This window comes from Lepisosteus oculatus, chromosome 16 (genome assembly GCF_040954835.1).
Source record: "Lepisosteus oculatus isolate fLepOcu1 chromosome 16, fLepOcu1.hap2, whole genome shotgun sequence".
Lineage (NCBI taxonomy): Eukaryota > Metazoa > Chordata > Actinopteri > Semionotiformes > Lepisosteidae > Lepisosteus > Lepisosteus oculatus.
The window spans coordinates 17,557,734-17,574,349 of NC_090711.1; the positions used below are offsets into that span (position 1 = coordinate 17,557,734).

At 63.4% G+C, this 16,616-nt stretch overlaps 16 non-coding genes across 16 annotated transcripts; all 16 read left to right on the forward strand.

Annotated features, from left to right (window-relative positions):
* Window positions 1-660: 660 nt before the first annotated feature.
* LOC138223543 (U2 spliceosomal RNA) lies at window positions 661-851 on the forward strand. Its single transcript, XR_011181935.1, has one exon. It is a non-coding gene; the product is annotated as a U2 spliceosomal RNA (small nuclear RNA).
* Window positions 852-1,670: 819 nt separating this feature from the next.
* On the forward strand, window positions 1,671-1,861 carry LOC138223544 (U2 spliceosomal RNA). Its single transcript, XR_011181936.1, has one exon. It is a non-coding gene; the product is annotated as a U2 spliceosomal RNA (small nuclear RNA).
* Window positions 1,862-2,682: 821 nt separating this feature from the next.
* On the forward strand, window positions 2,683-2,873 carry LOC138223545 (U2 spliceosomal RNA). Its single transcript, XR_011181937.1, has one exon. It is a non-coding gene; the product is annotated as a U2 spliceosomal RNA (small nuclear RNA).
* Window positions 2,874-3,692: 819 nt separating this feature from the next.
* LOC138223546 (U2 spliceosomal RNA) lies at window positions 3,693-3,883 on the forward strand. Its single transcript, XR_011181938.1, has one exon. It is a non-coding gene; the product is annotated as a U2 spliceosomal RNA (small nuclear RNA).
* An 818-nt stretch (window positions 3,884-4,701) lies between these two features.
* On the forward strand, window positions 4,702-4,892 carry LOC138223547 (U2 spliceosomal RNA). Its single transcript, XR_011181939.1, has one exon. It is a non-coding gene; the product is annotated as a U2 spliceosomal RNA (small nuclear RNA).
* Window positions 4,893-5,709: 817 nt separating this feature from the next.
* Window positions 5,710-5,900, forward strand: LOC138223548 (U2 spliceosomal RNA). The gene has a single exon (XR_011181940.1). It is a non-coding gene; the product is annotated as a U2 spliceosomal RNA (small nuclear RNA).
* Window positions 5,901-6,717: 817 nt separating this feature from the next.
* On the forward strand, window positions 6,718-6,908 carry LOC138223549 (U2 spliceosomal RNA). The gene has a single exon (XR_011181941.1). It is a non-coding gene; the product is annotated as a U2 spliceosomal RNA (small nuclear RNA).
* An 824-nt stretch (window positions 6,909-7,732) lies between these two features.
* On the forward strand, window positions 7,733-7,923 carry LOC138223550 (U2 spliceosomal RNA). Its single transcript, XR_011181942.1, has one exon. It is a non-coding gene; the product is annotated as a U2 spliceosomal RNA (small nuclear RNA).
* Window positions 7,924-8,740: 817 nt separating this feature from the next.
* Window positions 8,741-8,931, forward strand: LOC138223551 (U2 spliceosomal RNA). Its single transcript, XR_011181943.1, has one exon. It is a non-coding gene; the product is annotated as a U2 spliceosomal RNA (small nuclear RNA).
* Window positions 8,932-9,747: 816 nt separating this feature from the next.
* LOC138223552 (U2 spliceosomal RNA) lies at window positions 9,748-9,938 on the forward strand. The gene has a single exon (XR_011181944.1). It is a non-coding gene; the product is annotated as a U2 spliceosomal RNA (small nuclear RNA).
* Window positions 9,939-10,754: 816 nt separating this feature from the next.
* On the forward strand, window positions 10,755-10,945 carry LOC138223553 (U2 spliceosomal RNA). Its single transcript, XR_011181945.1, has one exon. It is a non-coding gene; the product is annotated as a U2 spliceosomal RNA (small nuclear RNA).
* An 811-nt stretch (window positions 10,946-11,756) lies between these two features.
* LOC138223554 (U2 spliceosomal RNA) lies at window positions 11,757-11,947 on the forward strand. Its single transcript, XR_011181946.1, has one exon. It is a non-coding gene; the product is annotated as a U2 spliceosomal RNA (small nuclear RNA).
* Window positions 11,948-12,762: 815 nt separating this feature from the next.
* On the forward strand, window positions 12,763-12,953 carry LOC138223555 (U2 spliceosomal RNA). The gene has a single exon (XR_011181947.1). It is a non-coding gene; the product is annotated as a U2 spliceosomal RNA (small nuclear RNA).
* Window positions 12,954-13,770: 817 nt separating this feature from the next.
* Window positions 13,771-13,961, forward strand: LOC138223556 (U2 spliceosomal RNA). Its single transcript, XR_011181948.1, has one exon. It is a non-coding gene; the product is annotated as a U2 spliceosomal RNA (small nuclear RNA).
* An 817-nt stretch (window positions 13,962-14,778) lies between these two features.
* Window positions 14,779-14,969, forward strand: LOC138223557 (U2 spliceosomal RNA). Its single transcript, XR_011181949.1, has one exon. It is a non-coding gene; the product is annotated as a U2 spliceosomal RNA (small nuclear RNA).
* Window positions 14,970-15,786: 817 nt separating this feature from the next.
* LOC138223558 (U2 spliceosomal RNA) lies at window positions 15,787-15,977 on the forward strand. Its single transcript, XR_011181950.1, has one exon. It is a non-coding gene; the product is annotated as a U2 spliceosomal RNA (small nuclear RNA).
* Window positions 15,978-16,616: the final 639 nt, after the last annotated feature.

Sequence of the window (16,616 nt, forward strand, 5' to 3'; positions counted from 1 at the left end):
TGCACTTTCCCGCGTCTCGACTCTCTGGGCAAGCAGGCCGGCCCCCTTTTCGGCTCCCGTGCGTTTTCCCTCCAAAAAACTTAGTTTTTTCAGCCTTTTCCCAGGGAGGCAGGCGTGGCTTTTGTGTGTGTGTGTGTGTGTGTGTATGTGTGTGTGTGTGTGTGTGTGTGTGTCCCCGTCCTCGCAGGCGGGCCCCTTTCGACAGCCGGGCGGTTTCCCTCCAAAAAACTTAGTATATACACCTTTTCTTCCTTTTTTTCCGGCAGGCGGGCAGGCGCGCGCGTCTGTGTGTGTGTGTGTCCCCGTCCCTCCCGAGAGAGCGCTGCCCCTTGCCTCTGCCCGCAGGTGCCGACGGTCCGCTTTCGCTTGCAGCTCGCTCGGCACAGCTGCTGCTGGTGGGAGGGGCCTAAGCTAAGGAGGCCGGCCGGCTGGCGCCCCCCTGCGGCTGCGGTCGTTGTCGGGCCGTTGACAGGAGATCCAAGAGCAGGGCCCCCGCCCGGGACTGGCGGGCAGGCAGGCGAGCAAGCAGGCAGGCAAGAGAGGGGGAGAGCGGAGTCCGGGCGGCCGGCAGCCGCGTGCGGACCGGGCTCCCGAGGCGTCGGCCTGCGCCGCTGCGCGCCAGCCGGACGCCCGCGCGCCCGCCCAAGGCCGGCGTCGGGCATCGCTTCTCGGCCTTTTGGCTAAGATCAAGTGTAGTATCTGTTCTTATCAGTTTAATATCTGATACGTCCCCCATCGGGGGACCACATATTAAACGGATTTTTGGAACAGGGAGCTGGATCAGGAGCTTGCTCCGTCCTCTCCACGCATCGGCCCGGTATTGCAGCGCCTCCGGGAGCGGTGCACCACCTTCTCTCAGCGGTGAAAAGACAGACGTAGCTAGCAAGCAAGCAAGCAAGCAAGCAAGCGAGGTGGACTGGAGCTCCTTCTTCTCGGGTCTCGTCTCTCGTCCATCTGTGTGTCTCTCTCTCCCCCTCCCCCTCCCCGTCTCCGTTCCCGTGCTCCCTCTGTGCACTTTCCCGCGTCTCGACTCTCTGGGCAAGCAGGCCGGCCCCCTTTTCGGCTCCCGTGCGTTTTCCCTCCAAAAAACTTAGTTTTTTCAGCCTTTTCCCAGGGAGGCAGGCGTGGCTTTTGTGTGTGTGTGTGTGTGTGTGTATGTGTGTGTGTGTGTGTGTGTGTGTGTCCCCGTCCTCGCAGGCGGGCCCCTTTCGACAGCCGGGCGGTTTCCCTCCAAAAAACTTAGTATATACACCTTTTCTTCCTTTTTTTCCGGCAGGCGGGCAGGCGCGCGCGTCTGTGTGTGTGTGTGTCCCCGTCCCTCCCGAGAGAGCGCTGCCCCTTGCCTCTGCCCGCAGGTGCCGACGGTCCGCTTTCGCTTGCAGCTCGCTCGGCACAGCTGCTGCTGGTGGGAGGGGCCTAAGCTAAGGAGGCCGGCCGGCTGGCGCCCCCCTGCGGCTGCGGTCGTTGTCGGGCCGTTGACAGGAGATCCAAGAGCAGGGCCCCCGCCCGGGACTGGCGGGCAGGCAGGCGAGCAAGCAGGCAGGCAAGAGAGGGGGAGAGCGGAGTCCGGGCGGCCGGCAGCCGCGTGCGGACCGGGCTCCCGAGGCGTCGGCCTGCGCCGCTGCGCGCCAGCCGGACGCCCGCGCGCCCGCCCAAGGCCGGCGTCGGGCATCGCTTCTCGGCCTTTTGGCTAAGATCAAGTGTAGTATCTGTTCTTATCAGTTTAATATCTGATACGTCCCCCATCGGGGGACCACATATTAAACGGATTTTTGGAACAGGGAGCTGGATCAGGAGCTTGCTCCGTCCTCTCCACGCATCGGCCCGGTATTGCAGCGCCTCCGGGAGCGGTGCACCACCTTCTCTCAGCGGTGAAAAGACAGACGTAGCTAGCAAGCAAGCAAGCAAGCAAGCAAGCGAGGTGGACTGGAGCTCCTTCTTCTCGGGTCTCGTCTCTCGTCCATCTGTGTGTCTCTCTCTCCCCCTCCCCCTCCCCGTCTCCGTTCCCGTGCTCCCTCTGTGCACTTTCCCGCGTCTCGACTCTCTGGGCAAGCAGGCCGGCCCCCTTTTCGGCTCCCGTGCGTTTTCCCTCCAAAAAACTTAGTTTTTTCAGCCTTTTCCCAGGGAGGCAGGCGTGGCTTTTGTGTGTGTGTGTGTGTGTGTGTATGTGTGTGTGTGTGTGTGTGTGTGTGTGTCCCCGTCCTCGCAGGCGGGCCCCTTTCGACAGCCGGGCGGTTTCCCTCCAAAAAACTTAGTATATACACCTTTTCTTCCTTTTTTTCCGGCAGGCGGGCAGGCGCGCGCGTCTGTGTGTGTGTGTGTCCCCGTCCCTCCCGAGAGAGCGCTGCCCCTTGCCTCTGCCCGCAGGTGCCGACGGTCCGCTTTCGCTTGCAGCTCGCTCGGCACAGCTGCTGCTGGTGGGAGGGGCCTAAGCTAAGGAGGCCGGCCGGCTGGCGCCCCCCTGCGGCTGCGGTCGTTGTCGGGCCGTTGACAGGAGATCCAAGAGCAGGGCCCCCGCCCGGGACTGGCGGGCAGGCAGGCGAGCAAGCAGGCAGGCAAGAGAGGGGGAGAGCGGAGTCCGGGCGGCCGGCAGCCGCGTGCGGACCGGGCTCCCGAGGCGTCGGCCTGCGCCGCTGCGCGCCAGCCGGACGCCCGCGCGCCCGCCCAAGGCCGGCGTCGGGCATCGCTTCTCGGCCTTTTGGCTAAGATCAAGTGTAGTATCTGTTCTTATCAGTTTAATATCTGATACGTCCCCCATCGGGGGACCACATATTAAACGGATTTTTGGAACAGGGAGCTGGATCAGGAGCTTGCTCCGTCCTCTCCACGCATCGGCCCGGTATTGCAGCGCCTCCGGGAGCGGTGCACCACCTTCTCTCAGCGGTGAAAAGACAGACGTAGCTAGCAAGCAAGCAAGCAAGCAAGCAAGCGAGGTGGACTGGAGCTCCTTCTTCTCGGGTCTCGTCTCTCGTCCATCTGTGTGTCTCTCTCTCCCCCTCCCCCTCCCCGTCTCCGTTCCCGTGCTCCCTCTGTGCACTTTCCCGCGTCTCGACTCTCTGGGCAAGCAGGCCGGCCCCCTTTTCGGCTCCCGTGCGTTTTCCCTCCAAAAAACTTAGTTTTTTCAGCCTTTTCCCAGGGAGGCAGGCGTGGCTTTTGTGTGTGTGTGTGTGTGTGTGTGTATGTGTGTGTGTGTGTGTGTGTGTGTCCCCGTCCTCGCAGGCGGGCCCCTTTCGACAGCCGGGCGGTTTCCCTCCAAAAAACTTAGTATATACACCTTTTCTTCCTTTTTTTCCGGCAGGCGGGCAGGCGCGCGCGTCTGTGTGTGTGTGTGTCCCCGTCCCTCCCGAGAGAGCGCTGCCCCTTGCCTCTGCCCGCAGGTGCCGACGGTCCGCTTTCGCTTGCAGCTCGCTCGGCACAGCTGCTGCTGGTGGGAGGGGCCTAAGCTAAGGAGGCCGGCCGGCTGGCGCCCCCCTGCGGCTGCGGTCGTTGTCGGGCCGTTGACAGGAGATCCAAGAGCAGGGCCCCCGCCCGGGACTGGCGGGCAGGCAGGCGAGCAAGCAGGCAGGCAAGAGAGGGGGAGAGCGGAGTCCGGGCGGCCGGCAGCCGCGTGCGGACCGGGCTCCCGAGGCGTCGGCCTGCGCCGCTGCGCGCCAGCCGGACGCCCGCGCGCCCGCCCAAGGCCGGCGTCGGGCATCGCTTCTCGGCCTTTTGGCTAAGATCAAGTGTAGTATCTGTTCTTATCAGTTTAATATCTGATACGTCCCCCATCGGGGGACCACATATTAAACGGATTTTTGGAACAGGGAGCTGGATCAGGAGCTTGCTCCGTCCTCTCCACGCATCGGCCCGGTATTGCAGCGCCTCCGGGAGCGGTGCACCACCTTCTCTCAGCGGTGAAAAGACAGACGTAGCTAGCAAGCAAGCAAGCAAGCAAGCAAGCGAGGTGGACTGGAGCTCCTTCTTCTCGGGTCTCGTCTCTCGTCCATCTGTGTGTCTCTCTCTCCCCCTCCCCCTCCCCGTCTCCGTTCCCGTGCTCCCTCTGTGCACTTTCCCGCGTCTCGACTCTCTGGGCAAGCAGGCCGGCCCCCTTTTCGGCTCCCGTGCGTTTTCCCTCCAAAAAACTTAGTTTTTTCAGCCTTTTCCCAGGGAGGCAGGCGTGGCTTTGTGTGTGTGTGTGTGTGTGTGTGTGTATGTGTGTGTGTGTGTGTGTGTGTCCCCGTCCTCGCAGGCGGGCCCCTTTCGACAGCCGGGCGGTTTCCCTCCAAAAAACTTAGTATATACACCTTTTCTTCCTTTTTTTCCGGCAGGCGGGCAGGCGCGCGCGTCTGTGTGTGTGTGTGTCCCCGTCCCTCCCGAGAGAGCGCTGCCCCTTGCCTCTGCCCGCAGGTGCCGACGGTCCGCTTTCGCTTGCAGCTCGCTCGGCACAGCTGCTGCTGGTGGGAGGGGCCTAAGCTAAGGAGGCCGGCCGGCTGGCGCCCCCCTGCGGCTGCGGTCGTTGTCGGGCCGTTGACAGGAGATCCAAGAGCAGGGCCCCCGCCCGGGACTGGCGGGCAGGCAGGCGAGCAAGCAGGCAGGCAAGAGAGGGGGAGAGCGGAGTCCGGGCGGCCGGCAGCCGCGTGCGGACCGGGCTCCCGAGGCGTCGGCCTGCGCCGCTGCGCGCCAGCCGGACGCCCGCGCGCCCGCCCAAGGCCGGCGTCGGGCATCGCTTCTCGGCCTTTTGGCTAAGATCAAGTGTAGTATCTGTTCTTATCAGTTTAATATCTGATACGTCCCCCATCGGGGGACCACATATTAAACGGATTTTTGGAACAGGGAGCTGGATCAGGAGCTTGCTCCGTCCTCTCCACGCATCGGCCCGGTATTGCAGCGCCTCCGGGAGCGGTGCACCACCTTCTCTCAGCGGTGAAAAGACAGACGTAGCTAGCAAGCAAGCAAGCAAGCAAGCAAGCGAGGTGGACTGGAGCTCCTTCTTCTCGGGTCTCGTCTCTCGTCCATCTGTGTGTCTCTCTCTCCCCCTCCCCCTCCCCGTCTCCGTTCCCGTGCTCCCTCTGTGCACTTTCCCGCGTCTCGACTCTCTGGGCAAGCAGGCCGGCCCCCTTTTCGGCTCCCGTGCGTTTTCCCTCCAAAAAACTTAGTTTTTTCAGCCTTTTCCCAGGGAGGCAGGCGTGGCTTTTGTGTGTGTGTGTGTGTGTGTGTGTATGTGTGTGTGTGTGTGTGTGTGTCCCCGTCCTCGCAGGCGGGCCCCTTTCGACAGCCGGGCGGTTTCCCTCCAAAAAACTTAGTATATACACCTTTTCTTCCTTTTTTTCCGGCAGGCGGGCAGGCGCGCGCGTCTGTGTGTGTGTGTGTCCCCGTCCCTCCCGAGAGAGCGCTGCCCCTTGCCTCTGCCCGCAGGTGCCGACGGTCCGCTTTCGCTTGCAGCTCGCTCGGCACAGCTGCTGCTGGTGGGAGGGGCCTAAGCTAAGGAGGCCGGCCGGCTGGCGCCCCCCTGCGGCTGCGGTCGTTGTCGGGCCGTTGACAGGAGATCCAAGAGCAGGGCCCCCGCCCGGGACTGGCGGGCAGGCAGGCGAGCAAGCAGGCAGGCAAGAGAGGGGGAGAGCGGAGTCCGGGCGGCCGGCAGCCGCGTGCGGACCGGGCTCCCGAGGCGTCGGCCTGCGCCGCTGCGCGCCAGCCGGACGCCCGCGCGCCCGCCCAAGGCCGGCGTCGGGCATCGCTTCTCGGCCTTTTGGCTAAGATCAAGTGTAGTATCTGTTCTTATCAGTTTAATATCTGATACGTCCCCCATCGGGGGACCACATATTAAACGGATTTTTGGAACAGGGAGCTGGATCAGGAGCTTGCTCCGTCCTCTCCACGCATCGGCCCGGTATTGCAGCGCCTCCGGGAGCGGTGCACCACCTTCTCTCAGCGGTGAAAAGACAGACGTAGCTAGCAAGCAAGCAAGCAAGCAAGCAAGCGAGGTGGACTGGAGCTCCTTCTTCTCGGGTCTCGTCTCTCGTCCATCTGTGTGTCTCTCTCTCCCCCTCCCCCTCCCCGTCTCCGTTCCCGTGCTCCCTCTGTGCACTTTCCCGCGTCTCGACTCTCTGGGCAAGCAGGCCGGCCCCCTTTTCGGCTCCCGTGCGTTTTCCCTCCAAAAAACTTAGTTTTTTCAGCCTTTTCCCAGGGAGGCAGGCGTGGCTTTTGTGTGTGTGTGTGTGTGTGTGTATGTGTGTGTGTGTGTGTGTGTGTGTGTCCCCGTCCTCGCAGGCGGGCCCCTTTCGACAGCCGGGCGGTTTCCCTCCAAAAAACTTAGTATATACACCTTTTCTTCCTTTTTTTCCGGCAGGCGGGCAGGCGCGCGCGTCTGTGTGTGTGTGTGTCCCCGTCCCTCCCGAGAGAGCGCTGCCCCTTGCCTCTGCCCGCAGGTGCCGACGGTCCGCTTTCGCTTGCAGCTCGCTCGGCACAGCTGCTGCTGGTGGGAGGGGCCTAAGCTAAGGAGGCCGGCCGGCTGGCGCCCCCCTGCGGCTGCGGGTTGTCGGGCCGTTGACAGGAGATCCAAGAGCAGGGCCCCCGCCCGGGACTGGCGGGCAGGCAGGCGAGCAAGCAGGCAGGCAAGAGAGGGGGAGAGCGGAGTCCGGGCGGCCGGCAGCCGCGTGCGGACCGGGCTCCCGAGGCGTCGGCCTGCGCCGCTGCGCGCCAGCCGGACGCCCGCGCGCCCGCCCAAGGCCGGCGTCGGGCATCGCTTCTCGGCCTTTTGGCTAAGATCAAGTGTAGTATCTGTTCTTATCAGTTTAATATCTGATACGTCCCCCATCGGGGGACCACATATTAAACGGATTTTTGGAACAGGGAGCTGGATCAGGAGCTTGCTCCGTCCTCTCCACGCATCGGCCCGGTATTGCAGCGCCTCCGGGAGCGGTGCACCACCTTCTCTCAGCGGTGAAAAGACAGACGTAGCTAGCAAGCAAGCAAGCAAGCAAGCAAGCGAGGTGGACTGGAGCTCCTTCTTCTCGGGTCTCGTCTCTCGTCCATCTGTGTGTCTCTCTCTCCCCCTCCCCCTCCCCGTCTCCGTTCCCGTGCTCCCTCTGTGCACTTTCCCGCGTCTCGACTCTCTGGGCAAGCAGGCCGGCCCCCTTTTCGGCTCCCGTGCGTTTTCCCTCCAAAAAACTTAGTTTTTTCAGCCTTTTCCCAGGGAGGCAGGCGTGGCTTTTGTGTGTGTGTGTGTGTGTGTGTATGTGTGTGTGTGTGTGTGTGTGTGTCCCCGTCCTCGCAGGCGGGCCCCTTTCGACAGCCGGGCGGTTTCCCTCCAAAAAACTTAGTATATACACCTTTTCTTCCTTTTTTTCCGGCAGGCGGGCAGGCGCGCGCGTCTGTGTGTGTGTGTGTCCCCGTCCCTCCCGAGAGAGCGCTGCCCCTTGCCTCTGCCCGCAGGTGCCGACGGTCCGCTTTCGCTTGCAGCTCGCTCGGCACAGCTGCTGCTGGTGGGAGGGGCCTAAGCTAAGGAGGCCGGCCGGCTGGCGCCCCCCTGCGGCTGCGGTCGTTGTCGGGCCGTTGACAGGAGATCCAAGAGCAGGGCCCCCGCCCGGGACTGGCGGGCAGGCAGGCGAGCAAGCAGGCAGGCAAGAGAGGGGGAGAGCGGAGTCCGGGCGGCCGGCAGCCGCGTGCGGACCGGGCTCCCGAGGCGTCGGCCTGCGGCCTGCGCCGCTGCGCGCCAGCCGGACGCCCGCGCGCCCGCCCAAGGCCGGCGTCGGGCATCGCTTCTCGGCCTTTTGGCTAAGATCAAGTGTAGTATCTGTTCTTATCAGTTTAATATCTGATACGTCCCCCATCGGGGGACCACATATTAAACGGATTTTTGGAACAGGGAGCTGGATCAGGAGCTTGCTCCGTCCTCTCCACGCATCGGCCCGGTATTGCAGCGCCTCCGGGAGCGGTGCACCACCTTCTCTCAGCGGTGAAAAGACAGACGTAGCTAGCAAGCAAGCAAGCAAGCAAGCAAGCGAGGTGGACTGGAGCTCCTTCTTCTCGGGTCTCGTCTCTCGTCCATCTGTGTGTCTCTCTCTCCCCCTCCCCCTCCCCGTCTCCGTTCCCGTGCTCCCTCTGTGCACTTTCCCGCGTCTCGACTCTCTGGGCAAGCAGGCCGGCCCCCTTTTCGGCTCCCGTGCGTTTTCCCTCCAAAAAACTTAGTTTTTTCAGCCTTTTCCCAGGGAGGCAGGCGTGGCTTTTGTGTGTGTGTGTGTGTGTGTGTGTATGTGTGTGTGTGTGTGTGTGTGTCCCCGTCCTCGCAGGCGGGCCCCTTTCGACAGCCGGGCGGTTTCCCTCCAAAAAACTTAGTATATACACCTTTTCTTCCTTTTTTTCCGGCAGGCGGGCAGGCGCGCGCGTCTGTGTGTGTGTGTGTCCCCGTCCCTCCCGAGAGAGCGCTGCCCCTTGCCTCTGCCCGCAGGTGCCGACGGTCCGCTTTCGCTTGCAGCTCGCTCGGCACAGCTGCTGCTGGTGGGAGGGGCCTAAGCTAAGGAGGCCGGCCGGCTGGCGCCCCCCTGCGGCTGCGGTCGTTGTCGGGCCGTTGACAGGAGATCCAAGAGCAGGGCCCCCGCCCGGGACTGGCGGGCAGGCAGGCGAGCAAGCAGGCAGGCAAGAGAGGGGGAGAGCGGAGTCCGGGCGGCCGGCAGCCGCGTGCGGACCGGGCTCCCGAGGCGTCGGCCTGCGCCGCTGCGCGCCAGCCGGACGCCCGCGCGCCCGCCCAAGGCCGGCGTCGGGCATCGCTTCTCGGCCTTTTGGCTAAGATCAAGTGTAGTATCTGTTCTTATCAGTTTAATATCTGATACGTCCCCCATCGGGGGACCACATATTAAACGGATTTTTGGAACAGGGAGCTGGATCAGGAGCTTGCTCCGTCCTCTCCACGCATCGGCCCGGTATTGCAGCGCCTCCGGGAGCGGTGCACCACCTTCTCTCAGCGGTGAAAAGACAGACGTAGCTAGCAAGCAAGCAAGCAAGCAAGCAAGCGAGGTGGACTGGAGCTCCTTCTTCTCGGGTCTCGTCTCTCGTCCATCTGTGTGTCTCTCTCTCCCCCTCCCCCTCCCCGTCTCCGTTCCCGTGCTCCCTCTGTGCACTTTCCCGCGTCTCGACTCTCTGGGCAAGCAGGCCGGCCCCCTTTTCGGCTCCCGTGCGTTTTCCCTCCAAAAAACTTAGTTTTTTCAGCCTTTTCCCAGGGAGGCAGGCGTGGCTTTGTGTGTGTGTGTGTGTGTGTGTGTATGTGTGTGTGTGTGTGTGTGTGTCCCCGTCCTCGCAGGCGGGCCCCTTTCGACAGCCGGGCGGTTTCCCTCCAAAAAACTTAGTATATACACCTTTTCTTCCTTTTTTTCCGGCAGGCGGGCAGGCGCGCGCGTCTGTGTGTGTGTGTGTCCCCGTCCCTCCCGAGAGAGCGCTGCCCCTTGCCTCTGCCCGCAGGTGCCGACGGTCCGCTTTCGCTTGCAGCTCGCTCGGCACAGCTGCTGCTGGTGGGAGGGGCCTAAGCTAAGGAGGCCGGCCGGCTGGCGCCCCCCTGCGGCTGCGGTCGTTGTCGGGCCGTTGACAGGAGATCCAAGAGCAGGGCCCCCGCCCGGGACTGGCGGGCAGGCAGGCGAGCAAGCAGGCAGGCAAGAGAGGGGGAGAGCGGAGTCCGGGCGGCCGGCAGCCGCGTGCGGACCGGGCTCCCGAGGCGTCGGCCTGCGCCGCTGCGCGCCAGCCGGACGCCCGCGCGCCCGCCCAAGGCCGGCGTCGGGCATCGCTTCTCGGCCTTTTGGCTAAGATCAAGTGTAGTATCTGTTCTTATCAGTTTAATATCTGATACGTCCCCCATCGGGGGACCACATATTAAACGGATTTTTGGAACAGGGAGCTGGATCAGGAGCTTGCTCCGTCCTCTCCACGCATCGGCCCGGTATTGCAGCGCCTCCGGGAGCGGTGCACCACCTTCTCTCAGCGGTGAAAAGACAGACGTAGCTAGCAAGCAAGCAAGCAAGCAAGCAAGCGAGGTGGACTGGAGCTCCTTCTTCTCGGGTCTCGTCTCTCGTCCATCTGTGTGTCTCTCTCTCCCCCTCCCCCTCCCCGTCTCCGTTCCCGTGCTCCCTCTGTGCACTTTCCCGCGTCTCGACTCTCTGGGCAAGCAGGCCGGCCCCCTTTTCGGCTCCCGTGCGTTTTCCCTCCAAAAAACTTAGTTTTTTCAGCCTTTTCCCAGGGAGGCAGGCGTGGCTTTGTGTGTGTGTGTGTGTGTGTGTGTATGTGTGTGTGTGTGTGTGTGTGTCCCCGTCCTCGCAGGCGGGCCCCTTTCGACAGCCGGGCGGTTTCCCTCCAAAAAACTTAGTATATACACCTTTTCTTCCTTTTTTTCCGGCAGGCGGGCAGGCGCGCGCGTCTGTGTGTGTGTGTGTCCCCGTCCCTCCCGAGAGAGCGCTGCCCCTTGCCTCTGCCCGCAGGTGCCGACGGTCCGCTTTCGCTTGCAGCTCGCTCGGCACAGCTGCTGCTGGTGGGAGGGGCCTAAGCTAAGGAGGCCGGCCGGCTGGCGCCCCCCTGCGGCTGCGGTCGTTGTCGGGCCGTTGACAGGAGATCCAAGAGCAGGGCCCCCGCCCGGGACTGGCGGGCAGGCAGGCGAGCAAGCAGGCAGGCAAGAGAGGGGGAGAGCGGAGTCCGGGCGGCCGGCAGCCGCGTGCGGACCGGGCTCCCGAGGCGTCGGCCTGCGCCGCTGCGCGCCAGCCGGACGCCCGCGCGCCCGCCCAAGGCCGGCGTCGGGCATCGCTTCTCGGCCTTTTGGCTAAGATCAAGTGTAGTATCTGTTCTTATCAGTTTAATATCTGATACGTCCCCCATCGGGGGACCACATATTAAACGGATTTTTGGAACAGGGAGCTGGATCAGGAGCTTGCTCCGTCCTCTCCACGCATCGGCCCGGTATTGCAGCGCCTCCGGGAGCGGTGCACCACCTTCTCTCAGCGGTGAAAAGACAGACGTAGCTAGCAAGCAAGCAAGCAAGCAAGCAAGCGAGGTGGACTGGAGCTCCTTCTTCTCGGGTCTCGTCTCTCGTCCATCTGTGTGTCTCTCTCTCCCCCTCCCCCTCCCCGTCTCCGTTCCCGTGCTCCCTCTGTGCACTTTCCCGCGTCTCGACTCTCTGGGCAAGCAGGCCGGCCCCCTTTTCGGCTCCCGTGCGTTTTCCCTCCAAAAAACTTAGTTTTTTCAGCCTTTTCCCAGGGAGGCAGGCGTGGCTTTTGTGTGTGTGTGTGTGTGTATGTGTGTGTGTGTGTGTGTGTGTCCCCGTCCTCGCAGGCGGGCCCCTTTCGACAGCCGGGCGGTTTCCCTCCAAAAAACTTAGTATATACACCTTTTCTTCCTTTTTTTCCGGCAGGCGGGCAGGCGCGCGCGTCTGTGTGTGTGTGTGTCCCCGTCCCTCCCGAGAGAGCGCTGCCCCTTGCCTCTGCCCGCAGGTGCCGACGGTCCGCTTTCGCTTGCAGCTCGCTCGGCACAGCTGCTGCTGGTGGGAGGGGCCTAAGCTAAGGAGGCCGGCCGGCTGGCGCCCCCCTGCGGCTGCGGTCGTTGTCGGGCCGTTGACAGGAGATCCAAGAGCAGGGCCCCCGCCCGGGACTGGCGGGCAGGCAGGCGAGCAAGCAGGCAGGCAAGAGAGGGGGAGAGCGGAGTCCGGGCGGCCGGCAGCCGCGTGCGGACCGGGCTCCCGAGGCGTCGGCCTGCGCCGCTGCGCGCCAGCCGGACGCCCGCGCGCCCGCCCAAGGCCGGCGTCGGGCATCGCTTCTCGGCCTTTTGGCTAAGATCAAGTGTAGTATCTGTTCTTATCAGTTTAATATCTGATACGTCCCCCATCGGGGGACCACATATTAAACGGATTTTTGGAACAGGGAGCTGGATCAGGAGCTTGCTCCGTCCTCTCCACGCATCGGCCCGGTATTGCAGCGCCTCCGGGAGCGGTGCACCACCTTCTCTCAGCGGTGAAAAGACAGACGTAGCTAGCAAGCAAGCAAGCAAGCAAGCAAGCGAGGTGGACTGGAGCTCCTTCTTCTCGGGTCTCGTCTCTCGTCCATCTGTGTGTCTCTCTCTCCCCCTCCCCCTCCCCGTCTCCGTTCCCGTGCTCCCTCTGTGCACTTTCCCGCGTCTCGACTCTCTGGGCAAGCAGGCCGGCCCCCTTTTCGGCTCCCGTGCGTTTTCCCTCCAAAAAACTTAGTTTTTTCAGCCTTTTCCCAGGGAGGCAGGCGTGGCTTGTGTGTGTGTGTGTGTGTGTGTGTATGTGTGTGTGTGTGTGTGTGTGTCCCCGTCCTCGCAGGCGGGCCCCTTTCGACAGCCGGGCGGTTTCCCTCCAAAAAACTTAGTATATACACCTTTTCTTCCTTTTTTTCCGGCAGGCGGGCAGGCGCGCGCGTCTGTGTGTGTGTGTGTCCCCGTCCCTCCCGAGAGAGCGCTGCCCCTTGCCTCTGCCCGCAGGTGCCGACGGTCCGCTTTCGCTTGCAGCTCGCTCGGCACAGCTGCTGCTGGTGGGAGGGGCCTAAGCTAAGGAGGCCGGCCGGCTGGCGCCCCCCTGCGGCTGCGGTCGTTGTCGGGCCGTTGACAGGAGATCCAAGAGCAGGGCCCCCGCCCGGGACTGGCGGGCAGGCAGGCGAGCAAGCAGGCAGGCAAGAGAGGGGGAGAGCGGAGTCCGGGCGGCCGGCAGCCGCGTGCGGACCGGGCTCCCGAGGCGTCGGCCTGCGCCGCTGCGCGCCAGCCGGACGCCCGCGCGCCCGCCCAAGGCCGGCGTCGGGCATCGCTTCTCGGCCTTTTGGCTAAGATCAAGTGTAGTATCTGTTCTTATCAGTTTAATATCTGATACGTCCCCCATCGGGGGACCACATATTAAACGGATTTTTGGAACAGGGAGCTGGATCAGGAGCTTGCTCCGTCCTCTCCACGCATCGGCCCGGTATTGCAGCGCCTCCGGGAGCGGTGCACCACCTTCTCTCAGCGGTGAAAAGACAGACGTAGCTAGCAAGCAAGCAAGCAAGCAAGCAAGCGAGGTGGACTGGAGCTCCTTCTTCTCGGGTCTCGTCTCTCGTCCATCTGTGTGTCTCTCTCTCCCCCTCCCCCTCCCCGTCTCCGTTCCCGTGCTCCCTCTGTGCACTTTCCCGCGTCTCGACTCTCTGGGCAAGCAGGCCGGCCCCCTTTTCGGCTCCCGTGCGTTTTCCCTCCAAAAAACTTAGTTTTTTCAGCCTTTTCCCAGGGAGGCAGGCGTGGCTTTTGTGTGTGTGTGTGTGTGTGTGTGTATGTGTGTGTGTGTGTGTGTGTGTCCCCGTCCTCGCAGGCGGGCCCCTTTCGACAGCCGGGCGGTTTCCCTCCAAAAAACTTAGTATATACACCTTTTCTTCCTTTTTTTCCGGCAGGCGGGCAGGCGCGCGCGTCTGTGTGTGTGTGTGTCCCCGTCCCTCCCGAGAGAGCGCTGCCCCTTGCCTCTGCCCGCAGGTGCCGACGGTCCGCTTTCGCTTGCAGCTCGCTCGGCACAGCTGCTGCTGGTGGGAGGGGCCTAAGCTAAGGAGGCCGGCCGGCTGGCGCCCCCCTGCGGCTGCGGTCGTTGTCGGGCCGTTGACAGGAGATCCAAGAGCAGGGCCCCCGCCCGGGACTGGCGGGCAGGCAGGCGAGCAAGCAGGCAGGCAAGAGAGGGGGAGAGCGGAGTCCGGGCGGCCGGCAGCCGCGTGCGGACCGGGCTCCCGAGGCGTCGGCCTGCGCCGCTGCGCGCCAGCCGGACGCCCGCGCGCCCGCCCAAGGCCGGCGTCGGGCATCGCTTCTCGGCCTTTTGGCTAAGATCAAGTGTAGTATCTGTTCTTATCAGTTTAATATCTGATACGTCCCCCATCGGGGGACCACATATTAAACGGATTTTTGGAACAGGGAGCTGGATCAGGAGCTTGCTCCGTCCTCTCCACGCATCGGCCCGGTATTGCAGCGCCTCCGGGAGCGGTGCACCACCTTCTCTCAGCGGTGAAAAGACAGACGTAGCTAGCAAGCAAGCAAGCAAGCAAGCAAGCGAGGTGGACTGGAGCTCCTTCTTCTCGGGTCTCGTCTCTCGTCCATCTGTGTGTCTCTCTCTCCCCCTCCCCCTCCCCGTCTCCGTTCCCGTGCTCCCTCTGTGCACTTTCCCGCGTCTCGACTCTCTGGGCAAGCAGGCCGGCCCCCTTTTCGGCTCCCGTGCGTTTTCCCTCCAAAAAACTTAGTTTTTTCAGCCTTTTCCCAGGGAGGCAGGCGTGGCTTTTGTGTGTGTGTGTGTGTGTGTGTGTATGTGTGTGTGTGTGTGTGTGTGTCCCCGTCCTCGCAGGCGGGCCCCTTTCGACAGCCGGGCGGTTTCCCTCCAAAAAACTTAGTATATACACCTTTTCTTCCTTTTTTTCCGGCAGGCGGGCAGGCGCGCGCGTCTGTGTGTGTGTGTGTCCCCGTCCCTCCCGAGAGAGCGCTGCCCCTTGCCTCTGCCCGCAGGTGCCGACGGTCCGCTTTCGCTTGCAGCTCGCTCGGCACAGCTGCTGCTGGTGGGAGGGGCCTAAGCTAAGGAGGCCGGCCGGCTGGCGCCCCCCTGCGGCTGCGGTCGTTGTCGGGCCGTTGACAGGAGATCCAAGAGCAGGGCCCCCGCCCGGGACTGGCGGGCAGGCAGGCGAGCAAGCAGGCAGGCAAGAGAGGGGGAGAGCGGAGTCCGGGCGGCCGGCAGCCGCGTGCGGACCGGGCTCCCGAGGCGTCGGCCTGCGCCGCTGCGCGCCAGCCGGACGCCCGCGCGCCCGCCCAAGGCCGGCGTCGGGCATCGCTTCTCGGCCTTTTGGCTAAGATCAAGTGTAGTATCTGTTCTTATCAGTTTAATATCTGATACGTCCCCCATCGGGGGACCACATATTAAACGGATTTTTGGAACAGGGAGCTGGATCAGGAGCTTGCTCCGTCCTCTCCACGCATCGGCCCGGTATTGCAGCGCCTCCGGGAGCGGTGCACCACCTTCTCTCAGCGGTGAAAAGACAGACGTAGCTAGCAAGCAAGCAAGCAAGCAAGCAAGCGAGGTGGACTGGAGCTCCTTCTTCTCGGGTCTCGTCTCTCGTCCATCTGTGTGTCTCTCTCTCCCCCTCCCCCTCCCCGTCTCCGTTCCCGTGCTCCCTCTGTGCACTTTCCCGCGTCTCGACTCTCTGGGCAAGCAGGCCGGCCCCCTTTTCGGCTCCCGTGCGTTTTCCCTCCAAAAAACTTAGTTTTTTCAGCCTTTTCCCAGGGAGGCAGGCGTGGCTTTTGTGTGTGTGTGTGTGTGTGTGTGTATGTGTGTGTGTGTGTGTGTGTGTCCCCGTCCTCGCAGGCGGGCCCCTTTCGACAGCCGGGCGGTTTCCCTCCAAAAAACTTAGTATATACACCTTTTCTTCCTTTTTTTCCGGCAGGCGGGCAGGCGCGCGCGTCTGTGTGTGTGTGTGTCCCCGTCCCTCCCGAGAGAGCGCTGCCCCTTGCCTCTGCCCGCAGGTGCCGACGGTCCGCTTTCGCTTGCAGCTCGCTCGGCACAGCTGCTGCTGGTGGGAGGGGCCTAAGCTAAGGAGGCCGGCCGGCTGGCGCCCCCCTGCGGCTGCGGTCGTTGTCGGGCCGTTGACAGGAGATCCAAGAGCAGGGCCCCCGCCCGGGACTGGCGGGCAGGCAGGCGAGCAAGCAGGCAGGCAAGAGAGGGGGAGAGCGGAGTCCGGGCGGCCGGCAGCCGCGTGCGGACCGGGCTCCCGAGGCGTCGGCCTGCGCCGCTGCGCGCCAGCCGGACGCCCGCGCGCCCGCCCAAGGCCGGCGTCGGGCATCGCTTCTCGGCCTTTTGGCTAAGATCAAGTGTAGTATCTGTTCTTATCAGTTTAATATCTGATACGTCCCCCATCGGGGGACCACATATTAAACGGATTTTTGGAACAGGGAGCTGGATCAGGAGCTTGCTCCGTCCTCTCCACGCATCGGCCCGGTATTGCAGCGCCTCCGGGAGCGGTGCACCACCTTCTCTCAGCGGTGAAAAGACAGACGTAGCTAGCAAGCAAGCAAGCAAGCAAGCAAGCGAGGTGGACTGGAGCTCCTTCTTCTCGGGTCTCGTCTCTCGTCCATCTGTGTGTCTCTCTCTCCCCCTCCCCCTCCCCGTCTCCGTTCCCGTGCTCCCTCTGTGCACTTTCCCGCGTCTCGACTCTCTGGGCAAGCAGGCCGGCCCCCTTTTCGGCTCCCGTGCGTTTTCCCTCCAAAAAACTTAGTTTTTTCAGCCTTTTCCCAGGGAGGCAGGCGTGGCTTTTGTGTGTGTGTGTGTGTGTGTGTATGTGTGTGTGTGTGTGTGTGTCCCCGTCCTCGCAGGCGGGCCCCTTTCGACAGCCGGGCGGTTTCCCTCCAAAAAACTTAGTATATACACCTTTTCTTCCTTTTTTTCCGGCAGGCGGGCAGGCGCGCGCGTCTGTGTGTGTGTGTGTCCCCGTCCCTCCCGAGAGAGCGCTGCCCCTTGCCTCTGCCCGCAGGTGCCGACGGTCCGCTTTCGCTTGCAGCTCGCTCGGCACAGCTGCTGCTGGTGGGAGGGGCCTAAGCTAAGGAGGCCGGCCGGCTGGCGCCCCCCTGCGGCTGCGGTCGTTGTCGGGCCGTTGACAGGAGATCCAAGAGCA